The sequence below is a fragment of the Numenius arquata genome, chromosome 3, assembly GCF_964106895.1.
Source record: "Numenius arquata chromosome 3, bNumArq3.hap1.1, whole genome shotgun sequence".
Lineage (NCBI taxonomy): Eukaryota > Metazoa > Chordata > Aves > Charadriiformes > Scolopacidae > Numenius > Numenius arquata.
In genome coordinates, this window is record NC_133578.1 from 57,673,224 (window position 1) to 57,693,403 (window position 20,180).

At 38.0% G+C, this 20,180-nt stretch overlaps 1 protein-coding gene across 1 annotated transcript in view; it reads left to right on the plus strand.

Moving 5' to 3' along the window:
* The window catches only part of ZFPM2 (zinc finger protein, FOG family member 2), a 312,269-nt gene that overhangs the window by 163,491 nt on the left and 128,598 nt on the right, over window positions 1–20,180 (plus strand). The gene's annotated exons all lie outside the window — the stretch shown is intronic.

The window sequence follows — 20,180 nt, forward strand, 5'->3', positions numbered from 1 at the left end:
GTATGTCTTAGTCTTACCTCTCTCTGCTTTTCTGGTGTTTTTTCATCTTGGCTGTGGTTGCCTTTACTACATTAAATATTGAATCTTGTTATTTGTATTTGTTAAATTTCAGATTGTTTTCTTCTCTTTTGGGATCCACTTGCTTTACCTTACTTCTGCTTCTATTCTCACTCCAGCCAAACCATCTCCCTTCCTCCAAGTCAAAATACTGTCTTGTACACTTCTGTGGTGGAGGGTTTCCCTCCTGGATCGTTGTCCATGGAAGGACGTGATGGGTTGCATTAGGTGAACCTGCCTGAACCCTGAACCTCACGGGTGTAGGTATCAGCAAGGGAGATTTAGGTTAGATATGAGAAAGAGCTTCCTAATGGTAATAAGAGCGAAAGGCTGGAAGAGATTTGGGAGGCTGTCGTAAATCTGTGGCTGATGTGTTTAAGAATGGGCTGGACCAAGAAGACAGGAGTGGTGTAGGTGCAGCTGAGCTATGGCACGGGGGAAAGAAGCAGAGCAGATGACCCTGTGTCTTTTGGCACCTTGATGCTGAGAAATGTCTGCAGCCAACTTCGCTTGTTCGGCTGCCCAGAGACGCCTGCAGGTAGCTAAAATCTTTCAAGATTGGCTTTAAAAGGCCAGAATGAGACACTGTTTTTTGTAGAAAATGGCAGATGGGACATTATAGCAAGCTAGACAGTTGGTCACACCAGTATAGGATGCCGTTTTCAAAATCTAATTGAAACATAACAAGGGCTTGCTGGGAGGTAAGGAAGTAAGCAGCTATATTTCTTTGGCATGTCCCTTCCCAATTGCCTGCATGGTTTTTTTTTCTTCTGAATATTCTCCCTTCCCACTCCAGTTTCTTGCTAACTAAAGTTAGAATTAACACTGTGTGTAATCGAGTATTAAATCAGTGTAGCTTTTTCAATGCATTTTTCCAGCTGTACTGAGGACTTTATTTCTAGAGTATTCTGTACCTCTTTTCTAAGAAATGCTGTCTGCTTTATAAGGATCATTGTCCCAGGTTCTGTGTTACAGATTTGCAAAGTGAGAGCAATGGTATTGCATTTTCAGGATGCCAAATGTGTGCACTTTGATCTGGCAGTACAGCATGCCTCAGGGAGTAAGCTGAATCTTGATTTCTTTAGTCAGTCATCCACTATCAGGGTACCAGAGCCCCGATGAGGCAGGCTGAAAAACAGAGAACACACCATGGGTTAGATGTGGAAGCATTTGCGAGGAGGCTCTTGGCATCACCGGCATCCTCAGTGCTCAATTTGTGGTACTGTTTCTGTGCTAGTAAATCTCTTTAGTGCATACAGTAACAATAACAGGTACCTGCACGTCATAGATGACTGCACGTGCACTGATTACTTTTGAAAATGCTTTCCCCTCCACCGCAACCTGCAGCAGTGGAAAATGAGAAGAATATCCATGTTTTGAAACTTGACCTCTCACAAATTTGAGACCACTTGGTGTGGTTGTGCCTCCTTAACATTCCTCACATTCCCTCTTCCAAGTCAATTGTTAGCACTTGTTGCAGCTTAAAGTGGCTTTGTAGTAGCACCTACTACGCTTGCTCTGGCTGGTGGCATACATGGAACTAAATGGCCTTTCTGACCTTTAATAAGCATTTCCTTGTCAGTCATACCAAAGACGCTTGACAATCTAATTCTTTGTTCACTATAACTACCATAACTGTGAGGTCTTCTGTGCTCTTCAGAAATATGATCATGATGTTCTCATCATTTCCTGTGTTTCTCTGGATGTGGTGTTGGACAGGAGGACTTGCAAGGTCTGCTTTGGGATAGCTGCAAGGCATGGGGAGGTAAAGAGGTTCGGGGGTGACATTTACTGCCATGGCCCACTGCAGCATGGTGTTCAACTTCACAAGAGCTGCTGCAGTACCTGCATTGGTATTATCACTTCAAAATTTCATTGGGATAACTAAGATTGTTGAAGTTATTTTTTAATGACAACATATAACATACACAAATCTCTTCCAAATGAAGTATATGTTAGACATCATGGTTTATATGCCTGTATTTTTCACTCTTAACTAGGCTTTTTTTCTGTTTCCATGTCTTCGAAAAAATGTAAAGCAATGAAATTGAATGCGCTGCAATCACAAATTTAATCAGTGGTTAATATGCACTTAGGACTTGGTTTTGCCAAGCACTGAGCACCAGCAGGAGGTGCTGAGCACCCCAAGCTTTCCTTCAAAGCAGTAGGGCTGAGGTATGCTTAGCATTTTGTGAAACTGAACACTGCATGTACAGCCTATAAACCTCTCCATAGAAGATAAATATTTGTTATTTTATTTGACCTTGAAGATGGGACTAGTTTGATAGGGTTAAGGTCAATGAGTATATTATTTTTAGACAAGATACGGAGTACATGGATGGTTCTGCTTTATTTTAGTGTGTTAACATCTGGCAGCAGTCTGTGTTCCATATGCTGCTGATTGTCCTGATACATTCATCTTCAGCGATTATCAAAAAGATTTCGGTGCTCTGGAGTTAATCACACATTTGAGAAGACAAATACATGAAGATAAGTAGAAAAGCTGCGTGTGGGTTTTGTGTGTAAGACCAATATTTGGGTAATCTTGGCAAGTACTCTATTAATTTAGAAATATTTTTTAAATTGACTTAATTAGCTAATGTCTGTAAGTGCTGTAAGGATGAAAAATAGCATATTAGAGTTCAATATTGTTATCACAATAGATGTAGAGAACATTGCTCATTGGAAATTGATTGCGCCCTTTTATTTCTGTGTTGCACACTTGCTTATTTCTGCTAATGATGAATAGTTAAAGGGGGTTTAGATTTGCACCCTTTTCTCATGTATTTTTTTATGTATGGCTTCGGTATAGGAAAGTTTAGCTATGCTTGTGCTATTTCATTACAAAAAGCACACACATAACTATCAACTGACTTTTTTTTTCTTATTTTTTTATACCAGTGTTTTCAGTTTTCCTAGGTTGATAACATTTTTTCCAGGGCTATAAATTATTATTTTCATTCTGTGCTGTTTTGGCCTTACATGCTAACAGCTTCAGGGGAGAAAGACTTAAGAGTTTCACAGAGAATTTGCCACATCAAAGCAGGTGTTTCCGTGTACAGTACCTTCTTCTTTCTGAAAATGCAGAAAGTCTACCATGATCAGAATGAAATGGTGAGGCAAAATTCAATCTAAGCCAGATGTCTGTCAACGTTGTACCTCTCTTGTGGCTTTTGCCCCAGCCCATGCTCACCTTAGAGACCAGTTCCTCTAGCCTAGCCCACCGTGGGGCTATCCCATGCCCCATAGTCCTGCAAAGACTAATTCAAATAAGAAAACAGCCATAGGGGTAAAAGTCTAGAAAGATGACCCTTTGCTTCCCACACCTCCTGCAAGATAGCCCCTTGCTGCTCTGCTGTCTGCTGACAAGGAAGGGCACCGTGAAATCAGCCATGGCAAACCCTGGGACCAGGGTCTATCCAAACAACATGGCATGGGACATCTTGTCAAGACAGACATCAGGAAAGCAGCAGGAAGGCTAAAGTGGCATTTTGCCGCAGAACAGAAGATACAGAACAAACTAAAGTAGTAATGTTGCTACTCAGTATTTCTCTCTTAATCGAATATCCATCTTTTCAAAGAAAAAATTAAAGGCAGCAGGAAAGTCTCTTAGGGCACATAACATATCCATATCCACCCTTCAGATAAAACTTGTTTTATTTTATCATGCACAAATTTGTTTAGATCTTAGCAGTGATCACTTTTCCTGTTGCCAATATCTATTAATGATAATTACTTCAAATACTATACTCACTCAGTGATAGCATCACATCGTGGTGAGGAAGATGGTGATCTTATCTAAACCTATTCTGTTTAACTCTGACACTCCTTCTATTATAGTGGGGCCCCGATAAGATCATGCCTGTTAGGATCAGACATTAGTTGGAATCAATATTTGAAAATGTGCCTGTTTTTGCTTAATAGCAAAGTTAGTGTGAGGGTCAGAGTGAGATCATTTGTTGGATGAGATTGTACAGCTTCATCTTGTAATGGAAATGTGTTCTTTGCTTCAGCTGCTGGTGAAAAGTAAAAACAAGGGCTCTTTGAAAGCTGTACAGCTTTGCTAATAATCACTGTGTAAGGAAGATACCATCATTATTATGATATTTAACATCTGTAGGGCTGCAGCGTGTTGAGGTTCTAGTCGGGAACTGGTGCTCCTTTGTACTAGACTCTGTCTGAACCTGATATTAAAAAGACAGCTGCTGGCCTCAGCTAGCTTAGGTCCTGGTTTTAGACCAGACGTGAATATAATGGCAACAAGCAAGTGTGGGAGGCAAAAGCTAAGATGGAGATAATTAAGATTAGTATAATAAACAACAGTTACATCACACTAAAGCAGCAGACGTGAGTTTTGTAGAGATACTGAATGAAAAATGCAGTGAGTTTGCAGATGATTGCAGGGAATTCTTCCTATATGCATTAATCTAGTGGAAGAAAATACAAATAAATTTGGGATATTTATTTAAATTGGAATTTTGAAACTAATCTGCTGATAAAGAAGGATGTAATCTAGATCAATGATCATGAACCTTTTTAGTGCCTGCTGGCAAATTTATTTTTAAAAGCTCAGAAGCTCATATGCTGCCAACAAATCTCTCTGTACCAAACTTGGCACCAGTGCCAGCAGTTTACAGTTACTGGTGGAGATGAACAGTCAGAAAATACAAAGCACCGTAATGCTGTTTTGCTGAAAAATAAGGTTACCCTTATTCTAAGACTTTTCAGGACTTGGTCAAAAAAACCAAAGCAAAGCCCTGAGGGTATTGTGCAGGATATGTGAGAGCTGCAATGCCCCTTCCTCCTCAAGAACATTAATTTTTACTCTCTCATAAATAAAAGAGTTCAATAGAATAAATTGGAAATAAAAAGTGAATAGTGAATGACCCATTGTTTTGATCACTGGATTGCAAAATGCGAGTGACACTATTTCTGTGCCTGAAATTGGCATCAAAGGGCCTCGTACACAGCTTCCAGTGCGAGGCAAGTGCCATGACCACTAATCTGTTCTAGAGAGGATGGATCCAAGTGATATTTTAATACATCTGTTAAATCATTCCAGTGTAGAATAAAAATAAATTTGGAAATTTCTGTATTTTTTCATTAAATGGGATTCTGTTTGAATGGCCAGCTCCTTGTTTGGATTAACTGCTAATATTAGTGATGTCCTAAGACCAGGGCTAAGGGCTGCGTTTACCAATCACTTCCATTTCAGTAACACTCCTAATCACTGAGTGTGTCTGAATTTAGCCTCTAACTTCTTGTGGTTTGACTTGGATTTCCTTTACAGTTCTCAACTTGATTACAGTTCCTCACATTTGACACACCAGTCACTAAATTTATGATACTCTTTTCTGAAAGAGATGAACATAAACAACAGGAGTGATAGTTTTCACTAGACAAAGTCAGGAAGTTTCCATTTTGAAGTAAAACATATATATTGTCACGAGCTCTTCTAATTATATATGTATATGTCATTACCAGTATCACATATGTATCACCTGGTAGTTATGAAGAAGTGTGACTGTAATTTATATTTGTTCAAACACAAAAGTAAGTGCAATGACAAATGAATAAATCATTGCACCAGTGCTAACAGTAAAAGCATGACTGAATTCACTATCATCATATTGCCTTTCGATTCAGTTAAATGCCATTGCTTACTCTTTTAATATCATATATGAAAGAATTGTAAATTGAAATGAAGTAAAAAATTCATCAAAGTGGATTTACACAGATGAAATTCTTCTCCCAGAAGATGTGAATAAGAGTATTTGAGCAGTATTTTGCCCATAAGAAGTGAAGCATTTTTGTGCTTGCATTGAAAGATGTATATTTTTGGATACAATATGAACAATGAAGATGTAGATTTCGTTTTACTTTTTATTTTAGTTGTAACAAATAGAGGAAGGTGCAGAGCCATTTCTAAATCATCCTTGAAAAAATGGGAAGCATTTATCTTTGAATGAAATATGAAATAGGTCAAGATCTTAGACATCTGTGTCACAGTGTAGGACAGAATTTTTTAGGACTGATTTTTCTCTGTTTCCCCGGCTCTGTTTTAATCTGGGTGCATCCCAAAAGTGTTTCTTGAGTATTCTGGTACTTCATTACAGTATTTGTATACAAAAATGGGTGTTTTCCCACATATGCATTTCCACAACATGGCCTTCAATAGGTTGGTTAGTGACCCCATTTTTCATGAATGTCACTAAAAAACAATGTACTGGTGGAATTTTAATATTTAAACATTGGTTTCTTTAAAATGTTGATTTTTTGAACAACTCTAATTCTACTCATCATTTCTTTCTTTGTTGTCTTAATTTTGAAACAGAGTTTTAAATTCATGGAATATCAACAATTTTCATTCGTCCTTTTTTATTTCAGAAGTCTTTGTGCCATGTTTTTGGCCACAGTGTGCTAGGTGTAGAATCCCAAATGCTTCAGTGGGGCAAAAGAGAAGGCTTTTTTTTTCCTGATCTGGAAATTTTAGACACAATGCAAAACAGAGCACTACGGTTTTCTATCTTACTCCCAGATATGTATAAAACAAGAGTGTCATTAAGACAACTGGATATATCTGAAGAAGGTGGGTTTTTTTCCATGGATATCCCTTCTTTCTCCCTACATAAAGAATGAAGAGGCTTAATTTTACCTTTATAATAATAAAATATTCTACTTACTTCACTCCTTAGTGCCCAGCATTGGCTACATACAGCATGTTTAAGATCTTCTATTAAAATTTGCGTGCCAGTGCAGTCAGAGCTTCACTTTAAACCTGACTCTGAAGCATTTAAATTGAGAAGCAATAAGAGAAGATTAAAGACAATTATAACTGGATAAATAATGCAGAATATTTTTGTGACTATTTATTTAAATTCTAGGAGTTTATTTGATGTAACTATTTTTTGATTTGCACTTTCTGCTCCAAGAAGTTCTTGGTATCCAGACTGGCCTATTAAATGTCAGAAAACAGATAAACATGCCGTTGTTATTACAGTGTCTGAATCAAGATGGCAAAAAGAGGTCTCTTCCTGAAAGAATTTACAGTAAAGAACAGGAGAAGAGTATAATTTGATCACCATTTTTAAAATGGGAGATCAAGGTGCAAAGAGATTAATGGACCTGCTTGACAGCACTCTAGAGGTCTCAGGTTTCCTACAGGTTAAACAAATGCCCGTGTTACAAGATTATTTTCTGGAATGATGAGCAGACACCTAAAGAGTTGTATGCTAGCAGCTTGCAAATTGAACTAGTTTTTATAAACTCTTCATGTAAAAATTATGAATAAAAAATAGGTGTGTAAGGATCCATCTGTTCACAGACAATTCAGGATAGAAAAGAAGACTGAACTTTTTATGAGTATTATATGCAGATACTATCTGTAAAGAAAATGCAAATGCAAAGTAATGCTCCTTTGAATGCATTCTCAAATGTACCACCTATGAAAAACAGAAGAAAATAAGTAGACTCCTATAGAATTCCAGTAAACAACTAGTCTGCAAAAAATTCCCATCATTTTCTAACTGATGGGTTAAAATTGGAACATGAAGGTATTTAACAAAAATCCAGATTTGCAAAGAGTGGGATCCCTTATCATGGAAAGGAGTGATTAAACCAATTGATAGCACACTGGTGTGCATAGTCTGGATTATGTCTTTGAAAAAAGGGAAAACGCTTGATGGTCTAGCAACGCTATGTTTCCAATAGGCCAGTCAGTCAAATGCAAATATAGTCTATAATAAGGAGAGCTGGTTGGCATAGTAATTGGGAAATGAATGTTATTTGTAGCTCCATATTTCTGTCTTTAGGAGTCAAAGAACTAGGAGGTTGGTATTGATAAGAGGGTTTGTGTATAAATCCTTTGTAATGAGGCTGTGCCTCTTCAGTCATTTGTATTAATTTTAACTTTAGATATGAACATCATTCTCTGAAAGGGGTGACAACTAAAATAACTAATTTCACAAATGTCTAGGGAAAAAAAAATTACTTATTTTACAAAAAAAATCCCTGGGTTCTTTTTTGGTTGATTGGTTGGTTTCAGGTGGGTTTTTTTGCGACGGGGAGTTTGAGGATACATACAGGATCACCTTACGTGTCATGGCATGCACTATAGATTATAGCTTCATTTGTGCAGGTACTGACAAAGATGAGTTCTGGTTTGGATGAAGGAAAGTATTATGTGGGAGAACTACAATCTGTAACGTAGTTTAGGAGGTATAAATGTCCTTGATATCCTTAACTCAGGTCAGAAACTCTCCAAATGCCTTGAGATCTGCATCAACTCCAGCCATTGATATTACCCCCATGTAATATTTTTTTTCTTCATTGGCATGTTTTTCTGATTATTTAGTAATTTCATGGTTTCTGCTGCTCCATGTCTTCATGGAGACACCCATATTTGACATCTGGTTCATATTCTGAACTTCTGAATACTTCTGCAAGATCACCTGGTAACGCAGGACTGCAGGGTCTTAAACAGGAAAGAGTCTGGAGCATTCTGACAGGGTGAAGTTCTGTCTGTGTCTTTGATTGCCTCCCTTTTGCTACTCTGTCCACACCCAGATGCTCTCTCCAGGCAGCTTCATTTCCATCTACATGGATTCCCTTAACTCTTCGCTTTCCTTTCCCCCATCTCCTGATATTTGTCTCTTATTTCTGTTTCTGGCACTTACCCCTTAGCCTTTCTCCTCACCTTTGCGATCTGTCCTTGTTCACTCTTCTCTTCCAGCTGTGCTTCCTTCTCCTTTCTCTATTTCTCTGTCCTTTTTCTTGTTGGCCTTCAAGACACCTTCTTCAATGCTCAAGGAGTCGCCCTTCCTTAATCTCAAGCTCCACCCCATGCAGGTAATTTAGAGTACATTGGCAGGAAGTAGCCTTTGGAGCTGATTTTAAGCAAAAAATACTGAACAGTAATTTTGTGTAAAATAGAAATTTGTGATTAGTTTCCTCTTCAAGGTAGTACACCCATTGCTGTGACTAGTCATAGGGCTGACTTGAAAGAGATCTATATACTTTTATCAACATCTGTTACTTTGCTAGTTCTAGGGACGTAATCAGCTCATGTCTTTGGGCATTAGGTGCACACTGCAGAGAGGAAGAAGGAATCTCTTGCCTCTGCTCCTGCCCAAGTTTAACATTACACGCAATTAGCCAGCTGTATTAAGGGCTTACTGTGCCATCTTCTACTTAAGCGTCAGGCATGGGTACTACCAGAGGCAAGCTAGCAGGCTCGATGGGCCAGTGGACTGATCTTACACAGTAAATCCCATGCTTTTGTGATATGTTGACAGACCCTTACCTTAAACAGTGCTAGCAGGCACTGCTGTAATAAAACCAAACTGGCTCATGCGCTACTTCTGAGATTTTCCATAAAAGCAGCATAAATGTTAATGAATAAATAATCTTCTCCTAAATTTCATACAATAACTGAGCTTACCCCAGGCAGGATGTGCCACTGTAGATCAGGGTTTGAAATATGTGAGAATTCCTTATTCCTAGTAGTGCAGTGGGAGGAAAAGTTTGTCACTCCCCATGCCATTTATTTCTCTGTAAGGTGTTGAGGGCTTAGGTCTCTTGTCTTTACACATCCGTGCTCATACTAAGTCGCTCACACTAGGAGCTAACAAAATTTTTTGGAGGAAAGAAAGATAACAGGGAAAACATGCAAAATATTAGTTAAATTAATAAAATAATCCCACTTCCCTGATCTTGTGTGCAGAAAGAAAAGAAGAAATTGAATTGAAAATGCATTAGGTAATGCCTGATCTAGGAATTAATCTGCTTACTTACACACAGCAGAGATACAAATTCTCTTGAGATAGCTAACTTGGTTTCTGATGTGGTATAATCCATGTTTACACAAGCATACTTAAATTGCACTGAATTGTAAAGAGAAAAGATTCCAGAGTAAAATGAAGCAGAGATGGAAAGCAGAATGAGGAAAAAAAATCTTTTTTATCATACAGTAGTCTTCCCTTTCTCACCATTCAAAAGAGCACATTAAAAGAAATACGTTACCTCTGATCTGAACTGGAAAAAAGGTGCTTGTTTTAATTGAATCCACTTACTACAGGAGCTGTTAGTTACATTTTTGGCTGAGTGAATGAGGCTGAAGGAGGATGCAAAGTTATTGTTGTTCAGGCTCAATGGAAATGAAGATGCTGGAATCATACATTCAACCTTTTATATATATATATATATGTTTATACATTTACTTTGAGTACTGCACTTTATTCTTTGCATGTGGATTACTCATTAGGCATTTGTCTTTATTGGCAAGTGAATGTCCTGTTGTCACAGCTTAACCTAGCTGTGCACTGGGGAACATGTTATTTAGGACAGTTCTTGAGGAAACACCTCAGGTACAGATGGCCATCTCATCATCCATGGCTATCTAGGAATTTGTAGGTGATGCTGAGATGACTGTGGTTTCCTTGAAACTGAGGATATGATGCACGCTTCTTGCCTTCATTTTATACTGATCTTCAGAAATGAATTGGAGAAGTGTTTTAATTTTGAGGGGTTTTAGAATTTGAGACACATTTCATTGTGAAATGGGGGTTAATCCCACATGTACTTTTGCCAGCAAGTGTAAGGAGATGGAAATGGGATATAAGGCTCTGAAAGGAGGAGCACAGAGCAATGAGTGGGTTGTTTGCAACCCTCATAAAGGCATCGATGAAGGAATCCAACTTTATTCAATATTAATTGTGCATAATTAAACTTTAGAGCATTCTGGACTTGGGAAAGTTAAGATTCAGTGCAGCAGTTAGTAAAGCGTTATTATATTTGAGGATTTAAATAGTGACAGAATGTGTACTCTCAAGAAGAAAAATATAGTGCAAAGTGAGACGGTACTGGGCTAAGTAGTTCCTCACTTTTTAGTATTTTTCTATTTTTTAAAAAAATTGTTCATACTTTATTTATTTGTCCATACAGTTCATCTGTATTCAATATTCCAGGCATAAACAGAAAAAAACCAATATTTAGTATTTTTATAGCTTCTGCTCCATATAATATGCAATACCAGAGGCAGCACTTGATTTTTCCCACTAAACACTATTTCTTTCTCAGAGACAAAAGTCAAACCTTGCCCTCTTTATGTTTTTGTAATCACTTACCTGTTGTTTTAGAAATTATTGCATTCTTTTGTATGTAAACATATATATATCCCTGAAATATTTTTATTTTACCAGAAATTTCACATTGTAGCAGAAAAAGACACACAGAATTGTCTGGAATCCCACAGATTTTTATATGAAGTTATGAATGTGCTGAATACTATAGAACGAGAATAGGATATTTACTACCAAGATATATAGCTTTTTTTTTTTTTTCCATTAAATCCTCCCCATTGCATTAGAGAAGTTTCTTCAGAAACACTTTCTTAGGTATTTAAAAATCACTTAGCCATCGACACGCACTTCAGTAAGTGTGCATGGTGGGAGTGTTCTGTTCGTTCCATGAAGGGGAGAGGTGAACATTGGAGACAAGAGGTAAAGTGACATTTAAATCTTCTCTCAGCGTAGCCATGTCCCAGCATAGCAGTGCCCCAGCAAAAACAAATGTCTCCGTTCGTACCTGGTCCTTGTATTTTTTGTGACTTTTTTCTTCAGTCTGAATATGTCAATTAAAAAGGTGAAGCCAGGGAGGAGAAAAGAAGGGAGATATAAAAAACCTGAATTTCCCACCAAGTGGGAGATTCCCACCAAAATGGCTTGGGGTCCTATGGCTGAAGAAAATCCCATTCCTACAAGCACGGAAAGGGCTGTGTGTAGTTGTTGTTTCTGTGCCGAATCATGCAATTCTGGTTTTTATTTTAACTCCTCTATTGTTATAATATTGGATTGACATGTTGTAGGGATGTGAAGCCTGAAATGCTTCATTATATTATAACTATGAGGATTTTAGTAACATTACATTGAATTTTAGTAATTGAGAAGCTGCTGTGCACCTAGGCTCAAAGAAGGTATTCAACTCTGCTGTGCTGACAAGGAAAACAGCACTAGTGTGGTAACCAGTAAAAAATATTATTTATCCCTAGAGAGAGAAAAAATGTGTAACTCGGTGGCATACTGCAGCGCTGTGCACCTGTCTACAGCTATGCTACAGCCAGTGGTTATGAGAAACATCTGTATGAAAACAGATGTTTTTCATAAACTGTTACAATTTACCTTCATTTAGTGTTCTATAGAAACAGCCTGAGGTCACATTTAAACATTTCGATGTGATCTATATTGAGTTTTAATTTTTTCAGTGGACATTGGTTTTACATGTAAGCAAAGAAGAGATAGATACTATCAGAAAATTAACCTAAAGTTAAAACTTTATGGTCAACTGTTTGTGCAATATTTTTAGAAGGAAGGTGGCATTAATCACCAGGCCTTTTTAAACTAATGCAGAGAGAGGGGCAAGTATGATAACATACACTGAAAGACTAATGATTGCTCAATCGAACTTTTGCTGGCACCTCCTTAATCACTTAAATCATGATGCATGTTGTACTTTGGAGGGTAATTTCAGACCTGGTGTAGGGCTGCTCTCTTATAATGTGGGCTGCTGTTTGAAGTTTGGGCCCTTTTCAAGCAGAAAAATATTGGAGGGATGGGTGGAATAGTGCAAGGTTGTTATAAGTACTTATCAGTGGTGGTTAAGATGAGTTAGAGACGTAATATCAACCACTCTACTCCTAAAATAGCTTCAACGTATGGCTTTAACTCCCCGCTGAACCACAAGGATTTGGGGATTGCATGCCCTGAGACACAGAGGAAACAGAGGTGAGCTCAAAATGAGTTTGACAATTCTGTTACACTTGTAAGCTGCTGCAGCAGCCCGCGTGTTCCTACATGCACAGCAAAGTGACCTCAGCTGAGAACAATGCAGATTCTGCATTCATGAGATTCAAATCCTCAAACTTGACGGGCAAGACCCCATGAGGCTTGATGTATTAACATTGAATGTATTGTTTTGAATAGAAGAGTAAAAGCGTAACGTCAGTCTAGTTGTTAGTGTTACTGGGCTTGGGTTTTAGGTATGCTGCTTCATGGCCTGATTTTGCAGGTCCTTCCCAGCTGCTGAACACTGATCTCAGGTTGTCCCACAGCCAAATGGTTCTGCACTTAAATCTCGTAGATTTCTGGAGATCTTGAGTTAGTCTTGGGTTTACCCTTCTTCCAAACTTCATTCAGGATAAGGGGGAATGAATTTGGAGACTTATTCAAATAAGCCAAATCTGTTACTGAGAAGAAGAAAGAGCTACTCTAGATCCCATAGCATCATTTGAACTCCATGGATGTCCTGGCTCCAGATTTCAGTATTATGTGGCATGAGATGCAAGGACACGTTCGTTGGTCAACTGGGCTCCTCAGCATAAACTCTGGCAACCTGACAGGAGTCCTTTAGATTTTCCTTCTATGTGTACATGGCAGAAGAATGGGAGAACATTGACAATATGGCCCTTCCAGCTGTCAAGGTGCCTGAAAAAAGGACATATATCTTTTTGTATATATTTATATATACATACACATGCATTTTTTTAAACCTTGACAGAACCAAGTGTGGGAGGTAGTGCAGAATTTGGGGATGGTCTTACCTATCAGCGTATTTTCAAAGTTAGATGAGAGAATCCAAAACAGTGTTACTTGCTTTGTGTCTGCACCACTAATACTGTGCAGCAATACTCAAATCATCAAAAATCTGGATCGGTGTTCAATGAATCAGTTTAAAAAATGTTATTAAAAGAAGGGCATGTAGGGGGAGGGAACAGAAAATTAGCATCCAAAAATTATGTATCCAGCTCCCAGAAGGAAAAAAGTTTATGAGGCATCAGAAGGTGAAAATAGGAGACAAAAAACCTGGTAAGTGTAATATTTTTTTAACTGTCTAAACCAAAAATTTGATAAACATTTTAAATTAGTCCTGAAAATGCAGGGAGCTTAGCTGTAAAATTCCATCTGATCACTATTAGGCTTACATGAGATTACAAAAGCCTGCTGATAATAGAGTTAAATTCAATTTCAAAGCACTGCGGTGAGGACACTGAAACTGCAACAAGCCGGTAGTGTCGTTTGGGTGAAAAAGAGGGGATACTCTGAGCATAAAAATAGAGAGTCAAGAGGATGCTGTTTACACAGTAATTGACTTTAAGGGTAATTTTTGTGATATATTGTTTTCAGAGTTTAGATAAGGCATGTAAATAGAAAATCAATGGCATAATAAAGGAGAATTTCAGGACTTTGGTGGGTAAGGAGGAGGACTTTGGATGTCTGACACGATTACTGAAGACCTTTGTTTACCTTGATTTTATTTTTTTACTTATTTCTGAGCCAAACCCTGGGTAGGTGAGGGTTACTGCACTCCTGAAACTGATACCCTGTAGCTCAAATTTTCCTTCATTTTCTTTTCAGTTTTGTTTTCATCATTAAATAAATTTCCAAAGTGCCTGGGTATATGTGTGCAAAGTTAACTACACGGTCGTTGCAGCAATTGAAACCCACACCGAGTCAAGTCATAAGAGGAAATTCTAAAGGGAAATATACTGAGGCTACATGTCAGATGTTTCTCTCTTCTTTTCTCTCCCTCTCTTTTTATGCACACAAACACCCATATGCACATGCACATATATTAATATATATAATATATGCAGATATTGATGGAATTCTATGAGTTGAAAGAGAGGGAAGATGTCTTTAAGGATCCATATCTCTCGCAGCAGATATATGTTATTATCACTGAAATGTGGCCTTCAGTCTTGAAACAGTTAAAAGAGTTCTACGGCCACAAAAGAAGAGATTTCTTCAGAATTATCTCCCGCCTCACATTTGCTCTTAGGCAAGCAGTTTAAAAAAGCCCAGTGATTGAGCCAGTGATCCAATTTGAAATGCAGAAATGATTAGAGCTGCTTGCCTCATTTCATATCGAAATTCTCTGATTTATGACAGGGCTGCAGCCAAGATCTATCTCCAAAGGGAATTAGTGTGCAAGTTTGCATATTTTTGTTATTTAGGTTTCTGATAGCAGCTGCTAGCTAGAAATACTGAACTGGGAGGTGGTGGTGCAGGCTTTTTCAGCCATTGGAGCAAAGAAAGATAAGAGCCTTATGTTTAGGACATTTAGACCCCTTGACCATCTCACCATACAGTAATTTTTAAACTTGGATTGCAGTAATACAGGAATCCAGCGGAATGGTTAATTGTAGTTGTGGAGAAAGGAATTACCAAAATTCTGTCTCCATGTTTTAACTAGGGGAATTTTAATGAGGCATAAAACTTCAATCATGCGACTGACCTGTGGGGCAGAGTGTAGAACATATAATGAAACAGAAATAGAATTCTGAAAAAAAATTATTACCTTATCTGGAATTTACATGAAGTGTTAACAGGAAATTATGCAGCGGTTATAAATGAAAAATATGGGATTTAATGTACTTATTAATAAAGATTTGTTACATACATGATACCAGTGTCCCAAATCTGCTGTCCGCAGCTGTCCCCAATTTCTTATTTCTCTGTCCTCAAATGCATTTAGTGTCTTCTTATTACTCTGGAAGCTAAGGCCAATATCCATTTAACACCAGTTTCTAAGACAAACGGAAACATCTTTGTGTAGGGGTCGAGGACTGAGGAATTTCCCTTTTCTACAACATTCAGACACTCATAAAATTCAGAGTTTTTCATTTGGAATTCAGTTAATGTTTTCTTTGGGTTTGTAAACCTTCTGTGATGAGGAGGAAAGAATGAGCACATGGTAGCTCTTAAAAAAGGGGGAAAAAAGCCCTCTCCATTGAATGAAAGATGAGTAACTGCCGAATTATGCTAGTATTGCACTGAGCAAAGAAATCACACTGTGAAAGTTTATTACCTTAGCTACTATCCGGCTCCATATGGAGTCATTATGGCCTAGAGTCTCAATAGTGCTCCTAAATTGACCTCACCATAATGCAGCTGTGCTTCTAGGTATTAAAACCTCTCTCATATTTCACTGAATATTCCCTAGGGGATCCAAGGTTATTGTAGTAAAAACTTTAAAATTTGATTACTTTGTTCTTTGACAAAGAATTCTGTAAAATGATCATACCAACTGCACATGGAAATGTGTGAGTTATTTCTTTTAAATCAGTTCTTCTTGCACGCTTGTATTTTTGCATTCCTACTCGTGTTATTTAATGGCAATTCTGACGATAGAGCTGGTCATGTTTGGGTACGTTACGCAGTTACCTAGTTGACCCACTTTCTTTGTAAAGTCACTCAGAGCATAGCGTTGACCTTAAAATAATTCCATGATACTGCATCTAAAACAGCACCGACACTGGGGCTGAAGTTCCCGTCCCTCTCCGCAGATGCCGGTGATGGGAATTTGCTTTGTACAGTAGCACATTTGAAATGACAGTTTAAAACATTGTGCTCCCAGTAAGTGAAGAGTTATCAAAACAGGGACATAATGGAAATGGAGGAAATAGAAATGAAGATGGCTTTCCTTGCAATAAATTCATCCACTTACTTGGGACCATTGTTGAGACAAAACAGACAATGCAGTCAGTGAAATTGTCACCTGAAGAGAAGGACATAGTAAAGTCTATTTTTATATACTCATATATACGTTAAGACAATCTATGGGTCTTTTTAATTTTTTCAGTTTCCATAATAATAGTGTAGGATGGCCTATATTGGAGATTATTTGAAATACAAAGATGGTGGGGGTTTTTTTTGGTTTTTTTTTTTTCATTTTTTAACAGTAACAGAAAAATTCCAGCAGAAATGTAAAAGAATCAATCTTTGGATGAAGTCCACCTTCTCTGTTCCCAGTAAAATTGAGCAAGCTCTCTTTCCTACTGCCTTCTTTAGTGATTTGATTGCAATGGATTCTGTGCCTGCTGTACTATGAGTTTTATGATTCTGTGAGAAAAGATGAATATAGCACTATAAGTCTCCCTTCTGAATGCTATTTTAGCTTCTCTAAAGATATTGTAATCTAGTCTATCCATGCTATTTGCAGTAAAGCAGGAGATAGAGTTTTTGTTAGCCAGCGACTGAAGTTTTCAGAGCATGGACTCCATCTGTGGGCCTGAAACTTCATATGGGCAACCACTGATGTATGTGTATTTTTTTCCATTTTCACTTGTGCAGGCAGAAATGGAGAAATTTATGCAAAAATATGGTGCAACTTTGCTCAAATAAAAGGTTATGCTTAGAGTTGTATTAGGAAGTCCAGTGGTATGGACAAAATGAGGATCAAATATGTCCATGACCATTGCATTAGTTGGCCTCAGAGAAGCCCCTAACTCAGCAAAGATGGAATGGGTCTTTTTCTTAGTATAATGCTATTGTGGGAATATAAAACATTTACATTATGAAGCAAGGGATATAAACTGAAAGCATGTATGGGTCTTTCTGAAGAACACAACAGCTTTTGTCCTTCCTCATAAATACAGATACACATAAATAATCAGTCTCACTTTTTTCTTCATTACCTTATTAAACTATCGATTGTTTCAGTTTAAGCTCTGCCATGGGCTATCAAGTCTGAGAATCTCCGTGTGTCCAAAACCCACTTCCACAAGGTATTATTTTTAATGCATATTATTTTAATGATTTATCAGAAAGAATGATCTTCTGTATTGCTCTGATAGCCAGTAAAAGTTAAAATATTAAGTGTGCAGTATAGTTAACTTGGATAAGTGCAGCATTAAAGTAGATAGATACACATTAGCCGATATGAGGCATCAGAGGTAGAATCAAAAGGATTAAATTTGACAGAAGAGTCCCATTTAATTTCTTCCAACCCCTGTGGTTCTATTGAATAAAATGTACTTTTAAGTACCTTTCTGGACTGCAATAACATCTGCTGTTCTTGGAAGACAGTTTTTGCCAGAGGTAGCTATGTTACTGGGAAATGGTGTCCCACAACGGCTTACAGGGAGGGAGCTGTCTTCTTGTAATATCCTTACTAATCTATTCCCATGAGATTTGCTCCTAGGCTAACTGTTGTAAACCCAGCAGTGTGAAGAGGTTAGCTGGGAAAGTCATGGGGAGGAATGCGGTGGCCGCAGCAGAGCTCATGTGTGCATGTGCATGTATTTCTGCCCCCACCCCCCCTGAAAGAGAGAGGAGAACAAAAAGATGTATGAAACAGTCAAAGATAGTCAATAAAAGATAGTGACTTAGTTCTCTAGTAGCTATGGCTCTTCCAAATTACATACTGGGTTCTATAAATTATATCCAGTCTAACCAATTGGACACCTTCCCAAACCTTATGAACTTATCTTAGCAAATCATTCAAGTATGATTGATTTTGATTGTGTAAGTTTGGATAAAGAAATCATTCTTGAAGAAGTTGGGCAACCCACTTCTGTCTGGAGACCTATTTTCCCCTCAATAAAATTGATTGCTAGCAGCCAAATCCTGTGTGCTTCATGTTTGTGTTGACTTCAGTGATGGCATTCTCTGAGACAAGCCAGAGTTACGTGATTTTACATGTGTGTGTGTGTTTGCATGAGCACAGACACACATGCCCATACACACACCGCACATATGCACATACATTTTCTAGGAACTTTACTTTCAAACCACTTCCTCAAAGAAGAAGGGAAAACAGTTTTAATTTCACAGAACTGACCAGGAGAGATAATGAAGTACTTTCAAAACTCTTTATGTGCAGAAGCCCTAGAGGCAAACCCCAGAGCTTTCTTACTTTTAGCAACCAATTACTGCAAAAAAAAAGAGTTTCCCCAATTATGAAGTACACTAATGCAGACTGCACAGACTCAATTTCACAAAGTGTATTGGAAAGGCAGCATTCACATAATTAATGAGAAAATGCTGCATGTGTTCAGGCCTTCTGTTAATTGATTAAATGAGTCTATGTCTAAATCTGATTATAATCACACTGTGGCAGTACAATCGAGCAAGCGTGTAAGAGGTAAAAGGGACTCTCTCTTCCTCTCACTTGTACTCTTGGATATGTGGGATACATCCTCCCTCCTACTCACCCTCCCCAAATTGTAAGAACAGGATTAAAGTTGGGCTAATAAGAAAGGTAGCAAACTTCCCTATCAAAAGCTGGGTAGCTTAATCACAGTTACTTGAACAGTTATTCCTGGTTTAGTGTCTCAGTTTCCGTTTAATCCATCACTTGCACTTGTAAAATACAACATGCTTTATAGCAAACGTCAGTTTGATGCTTACTGTGGTTAACAAGTGCTGGTTAGTTTTCCCGCGGTATCGTAATAAAACACAAAACCTGCCATGTGCTTGTCATTTTTTTTAAAGAAGGCCACAGTGTTCCCTAAGGGTTGTGAGAGAAGTTCATCCCATTGAACTGGTCAGCAAGATATCATTAGCTCGTTGTGTACATGAAATCCAGGGGTTAGAGCACCAAGCGTCACAAGCCAGTTTCTTTACCTCCTTGAGCTGATCAGAGGATCAGAGTATCAAGGAAGGATTAGCACTGACTTGGGATTTGTGTGATTGGTTAATTTATTGCGGCGATGGCAGGCCTTTCATCTATGGCAACATTTAATCAGCACGGCCATGGAGGCTATTACGGGTTAGCTCTTTTCTCAAGTCAGCCAGGGCTGCACCATCAGCCCTATCACAATTCCCCTGAAATTTCCAAATTATCTGGAACAGGCTTTAGCCTCACAGTAATAAAAATTAGAAGAGATTCCTGATAGCACTGGTGGAAAAGGCTTTCACTTGCACAGGGCAAATTATAAATAGTATGAACGTGCACTTTAAAAAAAAAAATTCTCCACCTCTTAAGAGATGTGCAGGACTTATCACCCCTGCTCTGATCCAAATCCTCGTGGTTGAAAATTTATATTAGATTTTATCAGTGAGGCCTAAGTCTAGAAAAATCAATGAAGGTTATCTTTTATGTTGCAGGAACTTGTGGAAATATTGATTTTCATTTTATAGTGAATTTGGAGCATGAGTTGGTAATCACTGCTGAGCTGACTACAATGTTTGCCTACTGTATCTTTTACTGAGTTTTGCTCAAGTATTTAAGATAGTATATTCCTGTTGATTTTAGCACGTAGTTTGAAGTCAAATGTTTCTTAATACAAGTTGGTGCATCTCTTGTTATATAATGTAATCCTTCAGCATAATGGTGATTAGCTAATG